The sequence below is a fragment of the Talpa occidentalis genome, unplaced genomic scaffold, assembly GCF_014898055.3.
Source record: "Talpa occidentalis isolate TD23 unplaced genomic scaffold, MPIMG_talOcc4v2.1, whole genome shotgun sequence".
Taxonomy (NCBI): Eukaryota; Metazoa; Chordata; class Mammalia; order Eulipotyphla; family Talpidae; genus Talpa; species Talpa occidentalis.
Genome location: NW_026555331.1, coordinates 21,062,596 through 21,070,528, shown reverse-complemented (window position 1 = coordinate 21,070,528; position 7,933 = coordinate 21,062,596). Strand labels below are relative to the sequence as shown.

The 7,933-nt window shown below is 38.2% G+C and overlaps 1 pseudogene; it reads left to right on the top strand.

Annotated features, from left to right (window-relative positions):
- Positions 1–594: 594 nt before the first annotated feature.
- Positions 595–5,844, top strand: LOC119249454 (replication protein A 32 kDa subunit-like; annotated as a pseudogene).
- The last annotated feature ends 2,089 nt before the right edge of the window (positions 5,845–7,933 follow it).

Here is a 7,933-nt window from a genome sequence, read left to right as displayed (position 1 = left end):
ATTTATTTATGCATACAAGAGCTGGAATGTAGGCCAGAGGTGCCGGGTTGGGGGGTGGGGGGTGTTGAGAGGATTCACCCAGAGAGAGTGGGGAGCAGAACAGGCAGTTCTACTAAAATAACACTGCTGAGGGGAGCAGCAGGTGAGACAGGAGAGGTCTGCTTTGCCATGCGGGCTAGTTCCCTGGCTGGGGATTGAACTCAAGCTGCTGTGGCTGGTAATAGCTTGATAGCACTGAGACTTAACCCTTAGGCCACAAGGGAGGCCCCTAGAAATCCTATTTCGATTTCCTAGGGAGAAAGGAAACATTGACCATCCTACTCACAGAAAATGCAAGTGTGCAGGCGTCTAGGGAGCAGCCAGAACAAATATCCATACTACCGTACTCTCAACACATTTGTTTTCCACATTGGCTTCACCTTCTCAGACTGTATTTCTCTGCCATGTGGGAAACATAACCTCCTAGCAAACCCTAGACTCAAACCTTACCAAACTGAGCTCTAATTTCAAATGTTCAAGGGAGACCTTTGGCTAGTTATGGCATGCATGTGTGTGTCCCCTCAGAGTCTGTGTTTTGAGATCCTGTTCTCCAACATGACTATGTTTGGAGATGGGACCTTTGCAAAGAAATTAGTTCATGAGGGTGGAGGCCACCTGGTAGGACTAGAGTCTTTATAAGGGGAGGATGGCAGCCTAAAACCAGGAAGAAAGCTCTCTCACCAAGAATACAATCCACTGGCACCTTGATTTTGGATTTGTCAGACTCCAGAATTAGAAGAAATAAGCTTATTGTTTAAGTCATCCAGTCAATGGTAATGTGTTATGGAAGACCAAGCTGAATAAGCAACTAGCCTGTCTTGAAGGACAGCAAGACTGGACTTAGGAAATAGTTTTCTTCAAATCTTTGATATTTACTAACCATGCAATTTTGGAAAGTCACTTAATTTTTCTGGACTTTATTATTCTGAGCAGTAAGAATAGCTGTATCAGCTGATACAGCTATTCTTTCTAGGAATGAATAGCTGATACAGATGTCAAGAGAGAAATGGTCAACGTATGTAAAGTTTTTTAGAAATACCATCAATCAGCTAAGCTCAAGAGAAGCACAGATTTCTCCTAACAGAACTGTGTATGTGTACAGAAAGGAATCACTGTACTCCCAAAACTTAGATAGTATTATAAACTAACAGTGAATCAAAAACTATAGATATGTTTAAAAATTTGATTAAAATTCCCATCCATTAAAAAAAGAACTTATATTTGGAGTAAGAGAGAATTATTTCCCCCCATTGTGGTTTTTACATTATTAGAAGAATTTAGAAGAAGTGCAGATTAGAGAACGTATTGGCAACTATTAAGAAAAAACAGTTGAACAGGATATGCTCATAATATATCAACATTGTTTTCTTTAGGTCTCAGATAACCTAGCTTAATACAGATCATAAATTGTGATTTTTTTTTTTTGAATTTTTAAAACATAACAGCAGATAGTACTAGTTTGTCATACTGGTTATACTGATAGTGATAATTATAAAATCTTGACTTCTTGGCTTTATTAGCATTTTTGTAAGAGAACAGCTGAAAGCACTAAAGGCTACATAAATGTATGCGCAAAGGAAACACATTACTCAAGTGAACACATTAAGGAATATTACTATAGTGTCTTGGAAAGCCAGAATCTACAGAGCTAGATCACTTAAAAAATAACTACTCAAGTACTAATGTCAGCCTAGCACAAACAAAGAAGGGGATTGGTGATTATTCCATTGTTAGGATTTATAGGGAGATGATTGGAATGATTCAGGAGCTCTTGTTTTGCAGGAGTACGAATATATTGTAATATACTTAATAAGGAACAATAGTAAGTATGTTTGGGCTCAAAAAGCTCTGCCATTTGCCAAAAATACATCACTCTATTTTTAGAGTTCAAATGTTTATTGCTCTTATGTAGTGTCTATTATGTAGCAGTGTGTTTAAATATAAGATGTTTGAATTTGTTTCTCTTTGTGGTTCCAACATAAAAGACTTATCACCAAGGGACTCTACATGGCTAGAATCTGAAGTAGTCAGATACCACCAAGAGACTTAATCCAAATATTATGTATGGAGTTGTGGTTTCATAGCATACACCAAGACATGTGATTTGATATTATGCTTGAAAAGAACATACAGATTTCAGATTGTTATAAAGTTCACACAGGAGTTTATTGGCTTTACTAGATTCCCTTACACTGAATACAGAAAATAAACACAGGGAAAGTGAGCTGATTAAAAATATGCACTAGAACAAGCTAGCTAATTTTCTGATGTGACAAAAAAGCAGTTCTGAATATGTTCAGTAATATCATTTTGTGTGCATGTTATAGAGATAACATACATGTATGTGCTTTTCATACATGAATAAATGTATATTTAAATTTTCAGAGGGACTGATGGTTTCCACTGAGTTAGTCATAAAAGCCAAGGTGTCAACCCCCTGAACTTACTGTCCATATTTTCAAGATAGTTGCAATTAGACAGGTACTCTGTAGAGCAGAATAGGTTTAAGTGTGGAATTTAAGAGCTTAATAATAACAATAATCTTGCATTATTTCACTGAACATTTTAAATACATCCAATTCAAAAATGACAACTATTGGGGACTCCCTGGTGGCGCAGCAGGTTGAGCAAAGCACTATGAAGCTGTCCGCAGCCTCTGCAGCGCGGGTTCGATTTCTGGCCGGCCAGGGAGATTCCCACATGGGGCGGCAGACCTGTCCTATCTCACCCACTGCTCCCTCAGCAGTGTACTTCGGTCCTTCTGCCTGTTCTGCTCCCTGCTCTGTCTCTGGTGAGTTCTCTCACCCTCCCGCGCCCCTGGCCTGTGCCCCAGTGCTTGTATAAATAAATAAATCTTAAAAAAATGACAACTATTCACTAAATTGTTATTATATTTTTATTTTCATAGAAACCTGACTCATTGCTATTTTCTCTGCTGGACTTCAGACTCCATAACACAAAGTGTCAATACCAGTTACATTCCCGATTTTACTCTAGATCCTAGACAAAGACTAAACTCAATAAATATTTAGTGATTGAATGGCCCTCCAGGATATAGTTAATTAATTTATGATTTTAAAAGAATGGCAGCTTATGCACACACCCATGGTTAGTAAATGTTGTACCTGGGATTAAAATTCAGATGAAACTCAATTCAGAATTAATACCTCTTCTTATCCTATACAAATTTTAAAAAATCATTGTGTTGAAATACATGTATACAAATTCAATGATTTTACTATTTTAAAGTATACAACTCAGTGTCATTTAATATATTCACGGTGGTGAAAAAGCATTATCACATTCTCATCACAAAGATATTCTGTCCCCATTGAATAGTTACTCCCAATTCCCCCTTCTACAAACCTCTAACACTAATCTGCTTTCTATCTCTATGAATTTGTCTATTCCGGACCTTTTCACTCAGTATAACACTTAAATGTTTGCCCATTTTGCAGAAGTTACAAGTAATCATTGTAATAACTGAATAGTATCCTATTGCATCGATGGAACACATTTTATTTATCCATTTAGCAGTTGATGGACATTTGGATTATTTCCACTTTTAGGTGTTGTGCATAGTGCTATGACAGACATTTATATACATTTTTAACCCCTATTTTCAACTCCTTTGGGTACATAGTCAGGATTTAAATTGATGGGTCTTATAGTAATTTTCCAAGGAATCACCAAGCTGTTTTAAACAGTGACTTCACAACATTTTATTTCCATTAGTAATGTATGAGGGTTATAACTCCCCTACATACTTGCCAAAACTTTCTTTTTATTTATTACAATTCCTCTAGTGCTAATGAAGTGGTATCATTGTAGATATGGCTGCACTGCCCTAAAGACTGATTACTTAAGCATCTTTTTATGTTTGTTGGACATTTGTATAACTTCCTTAGAGAAATGTCTATTTTTGAATTGCTACTTTTCCTTTTATTTTCAATGTGTAAAATTCCTTTGTATTTTGGATGCAAGGCCCTTATTATTTTCTATTCTATGTGCTGCCTTTCCACACTCTTGATATTGTCATTTTATGCAAAAGTTTTTAATTTTTATGAAGTTAATTTTTTAATTTTTTTCTCTAATTGTTCATACTTTTTGTGTCATATTTATTTTATTTTATTTTTTTAATTAATAAATTTTATTTTTATATTCCCCATACAATTGCAATCCCCCCATTCTGACCCCAATCCCTCCCCTCCCGCCCCCCACCCCCCAAAAAGTGTCTCTGGTTCATAGTTTTTGTTGATTTTGATTTTCACTTTCTTATAGTTATTCATTTTCCTGGTCCCTTATTTAAGTTTTCTAGATCCCTGCTATGAGTGAGACCATCCGGTATTTTTCTTTTTCTTTTTGGCTTATTTCACTGAGCATGATCCCTTCCAGCGTCATCCATGTTGCTGCAAATTGCATGTGTTTATCTTTTTTGAATGCTGAGTAATATTCCATGGTATATATGTACCACATCTTCTTGATCCAGTCATCTATTTTTGGGCATTTGGGCTGTTTCCAAAGCTTAGCTATTGTAAACAGTGCTGCCATATTTAAGAAGCCATTCTAGGAATAGGTTCTGGGCTCTAATTGTTTTCATCATTCAAGGGGGATAATTCCTGGTACCAGTGAAAAGTAATATAGCTCTGCAGATACAACCCATGATTTTGAGGAACCCACCAGACCAAAACCCACAAGGTCCTCTTTCATGAGAGAATTGTTTCCAATTCCTTAGTTTTTAAACAGCGTATTTGAAAACTATAGCAGTTCTCCCTAAGTGAGAACCTGAGGTAACACACTGTACCATGGGGACTTTGGATAGCTGACACCTTCTCAGGCTGAAAAGAAATCAAGAGACTGAGCCCAGCATATTGTACCTTGTACCAAATCTCAGCTGCTTTCTGATAAGCTAGCTGATGAAGTGTTGATGATTGGGAATGTTGAGATTGTACTTGTTGTTATGGTGGGAATAATAAGAAATGTAGAGAAAGTGCTAATCAACATCGCATGCAAAGTATATGACATAAAGGCCTCCCTGTTGGCACAGGGGTTAAAGACAGTGCTATCAAGCTATCTCCAGCCACTGCAACATGAGTTTGATCCCCAGCCAGCCAGGGAGCAACCCACATGGTGCAGCAAACCTCTCCTACCTAGCCACTGCTCCCCTCAGCAGTATATTTCAGGAGATCTGCCTGTTCTGCTCCCCATACTATCTCTGGTGAATCCTTTCACCATTCCTCTGACTTACACCCTAGTTCTTGTATGCATCAATAAATGCTTTTTTTTTAAAAAAGTAGATGATGTAACAGCTGCACCTGTGGCTGTTGACCAGTAGGTTGACACAGATGACAATAGTGTTAAAAATATAGTGGTTCCTCCAGGAGTATATATGAAAGTGGCTGGCTATCTGAGGTCTTTTCAGAACCAAAAAAAAAAAGCTGATAGTTTTTAAGATCATGCTTCCAGAGGATATAAGGAGATCAACACCCATGTTCTGGAAGTTGTCAATATCACATGATAAGGACAAAGCTAACTACAGCCCAGCAGGGAGAGAATCTATCAGCAATCCAGGAATGCATGAAGCAAGAACTTTAGTGGGAAGAGCTATGGGCCAGCAAATGGCCTCACTTTGGCCCAAAACTAGGTACTGAAGTTGATAAAGTTTTTCCCAACACCTGAAGCTTTGAACTTTGAGGATCTCAAGAGCCAGCTCCAGTCAAGCAAGTTGTGGGTTTTCTAAGCAATGAAGGGCATATCTATTCCACTGTGGAGGGCGATCATTTTAAATCCACAGATGCAGAGTAACTGGATCTAATTGGGTACACAAGATATTCTCCAGCTGGACTTATTTTCACAATCTGTTGTCTCCAGCTGTCCATATGTTCAGCTGGTTGACTTCCAGGAAGTAGGATTCATCTATAAAAGGTCTCAGTTGACATACTTTTGAAATTTACTGTTTATGTTTTTTGAAGCTCAAAGGGAGATGGGCAACTTGACAGGGATATAAACCAGAGTGAAATTTCTTAAAGAAGTGACAAGCTAGCAAACCACAACATCATGGTAGATAGAACTGAAAGATAATGCTAGGAGAAAGTGGGACAGCATTACTTAAATCATAATTGGGAGTCTCTATAACTAAATTATTTCCTATCAAGAGAAAATGAGTGGGACTAGGGCCTGTCAACAGAGCATGAACCAATAAACCCACTAATGTCTGCCAATTTTTGTTCTCCATTTTGGTTATGTGATATTATATTCAGAATTGCACTTTCCTTCACATTGTCATGATGGCTGCAGTCAGTGTGTTTTCACAAACGTAAGGTTCTAGAGTGGTGGCCTTACAGGATAGTGGAGAAGAAAAATATTACTATATTTTGCACAAAATAAGTACATCCACATGTCTAACAAAAGTAGTTCTATTAGTGCAAGAAATGTAAGAATCCATTGCAGTTACCTGATTTTTCTTAAGTGTTCCAAACACATACAATAGGAAAGGATAGTCTCATCAACAAATGGTGATGACAAAACTAAATTCCCACATGCAAATTAATGAAACTGAGCCCCTATCTTACAATATAAATAAAACTTGACTCAAATGGAATAAAAAGTTAAATGTGAGACTAGAAAACACAGGGAGAAAGCTTGTTGACACTGGACTTAGCGATTATTTCTTGGATTTGACAACAAAATTAAAAATAGATGAGTGGAACTATATCAAATTAAAACATATCTACAAATAAAAGGAAACAACCAGCAGACTATAAATATAATCTGCAGAATGGAATGAAATATATATGTAATAAAGTTAATATCCAATCTCCTGCCACTCAATGGCACAAAAACAAATGGTCTGATTTCAGGACAAAGGATTTGAATAAACAACACCTGAAAATATACATAAATGGGCACCAGATACATGAAAATTCACTCAGCATCACTGATCAACAGAGACATGCAGATTACATGATGACATACCACTTCACACACTATAGGGTGGTCAATCTCAAAAAGACAGATGAAAAGTAATGTGCAGTTAGACCTCTGAGATGCTCTTATTGGGTATGCAGAATGTTGCTGACACTCTGGAAAACAGAAAGAGTTTCCTCAAAAAAAAAAATTAAAACAGATTACCATATGATCTTTAATTGCTACTTCTGTGTGGAATCCCCGGCCCTCTTTGTTATTGGGGCTACTGTCTTGGTGCCCAGGGTTCCTGCTGGTTAAATTAAAATGTAGAGTCAGGCAAGGGGCCACTCACGAAGGCAAAAATCACGGTATCAGGATCATACTGTGAAATTAGTATCTGCTGAGAACAGCAGGCAGACATGAAGGCCAGATTAGGAAAATCAGCAAGACTACCTTACTTATAAAGATCAGTAGAAAGTTAGATAAGAATAGGGATTAGAGGGCCTCCCCTGTTGGCGCAGCGGTTGAGTGCTGGGCTGCGAAGCTGCCCATAGCCTCTGCAGTGCCGGTTCGATACCCAGCCACTGGGCGACGGGTCCACATGGCGCACAGACCTCTCCTGCCGCCCGCTGCTCCCCTCAGCAATGTATTTCGTCAGTCTGCCTGTTCTGTTCCCCACTCTGGCTCTGGTGAATTCTCTCGCCCTCCAGTGCTTCTGACTGTACCCAGTGCTTGTACAAATAAATAAATAAATCTTAAAAAAAAAAATAGGGATTAGAGATAGTACACTTTGATTAGTGGAAAATATGGAGCCCCCCAAGCAATGGCCCCTGGTCACTCCACCCTTGCTTGCATCAGATGATGGTGCATCCCAACACATGGACATTCCTCCACATACCTGCCCATCTTCTCAGAATCTGGTTCTAAATGTAACTTTGTAGGTGTTAGCTCTTCTAGACCTCTCTCTCTGGACTTTGAGTTGTCTTTC